This window comes from Nicotiana attenuata, unplaced genomic scaffold (assembly GCF_001879085.1).
Source record: "Nicotiana attenuata strain UT unplaced genomic scaffold, NIATTr2, whole genome shotgun sequence".
In the NCBI taxonomy this organism is placed as follows: Eukaryota; Viridiplantae; Streptophyta; class Magnoliopsida; order Solanales; family Solanaceae; genus Nicotiana; species Nicotiana attenuata.
In genome coordinates, this window is record NW_017670472.1 from 129,430 (window position 1) to 131,247 (window position 1,818).

Below are 1,818 nucleotides of genomic sequence, written 5' to 3' on the forward strand. Positions count from 1 at the left end.
ACTCAATGGCTCCTAAATTAGAATATCTGGGCGTTTTCACAATCCCATTTACAATTGGAAGTGCCGACTTTGCCAAAGCTTTATGTGATCTTGGGGCGAGTATCAACTTGATGCCTTATTCGGTGTTCAAAACTTTGGGAATTGGTCAACCAAGACCCACATCCATGAGGTTATAAATGGCGGATCGTACAATGAAGATACCTTTAGGTATTATTGATGATGTGTTGGTTCATGTTGACAAGTTCATCCTCCCGGCGGACTTTGTGATTCTTGACTGTGAAGTGGACTACGAGGTGCCTATTATCTTGGGTAGACCTTTCCTTGCTACGGGGAAGGCTCTTGTTGATGTGGAAGCCGGGGAACTCACCTTCCGGGTGGGTGATTAAAAGGTGGTCTTCCATGTGTGAAAATGTATGAGGCAACCGAATAGCAATGAAGTTTGTTCGTTCGTGGATTTGGTGACCAATGTGATTATTGATGATGCTAGTACCACAATGAATATTGAGGATACTTTGGAAGCCGTTTTGCTCAACCTTGATAATGATGAGGAGAAAAAAGGCTATGTGGAATGTGTGAATACATTGCAAGGAATGCGGTCGTACAATTATGAACCCCGCAAGTTATTCTTGGATCTTGAAAACTGGAAGACTCCTCCAATAAAGCCCTCAATCGAGGAGCCTCCCATTTTGGAGTTAAAGCCATTGCCTTCACATCTCAGGTATGAATTTCTTGGTCCTTGTTCTACTTTATCGATTATTCTTTCCTCTTGTTTGACTAACATACAGGTAGACTCCACATTGGCGGTGCTACAAAAGAGGAAGAAAGCTATAGGATGTTGGCGGATATTCGACGCATAAGCCCCGCCTTTTGCATGCACAAGATAATTTTGGAGGAGGGTGCCAAACCCTCCATTGAACATCAAAGGAGGCTAAATGAATCAACCCAAGAGGTGGTAAAAAAGGAGAACATAAAGTGGTTGGATGCCGGGGTTGTTTACCCCATTTCCGATAGTTCATGGACTTCTCTGGTGCAATGCGTCCCGAAAAAAGGGGGGGCATGACTGTTGTTACCAATGACAAGAACGAGTTGATTCCTACAAGAACGGTGACCAGGTGGAGAGTGTGTATGGAGTACCGCAAGCTCAATAAAGTCACAAGGAAATATCATTTCCCACTTCCCTTCCTTGATCAAATGCTTGATAGGTTGGTCGGTCGTGCTTTCTATTGCTTTCTCGATGGGTATTCCGGCTACAATCAAATTCTTATTGCTCCGGAGGATCAAGAAAAGACTACTTTCACATGTCCCTATGGTACTTTTGCATTCTTGCGGATTCCATTTGGGTTATGCAATGCACCGGTGACCGTTTAACGGTGTATGATAGCTATTTTCACCGATATGGCGGAGGATTTTCTTGAGGTCTTCATGGATGACTTTTTTGTGGTCGGAAATTCTTTTGATGATTGCTTGAAAAATTTGGATAAGGTCTTAGCAAGATGTGAAGAAACAAATTTGGTATTGCATTGGGAGAAATGTCACTTCATGGTCGAGGAGGGAATTGTCCTTGGCCATAAAATTTCAAAGAATGGTATTAAGGTCGACAAGGCCAAAGTAGAAGTGATTTCTAAACTTCCGACCCCTACCTCCGTGAAGGGAGTGAGGAGTTTCTTGGGTAATGCGGGGTTATATCGCCGTTTCATCAAGAATTTTTCCAAAGTAGTGAACCCTTTGTGTAAACTTTTGGAGAAGGATGCCAAATTCCATTTCAATGAGGATTGCATGAAGGCATTTGAATTGCTCAAGTTCATATTGACAACTACT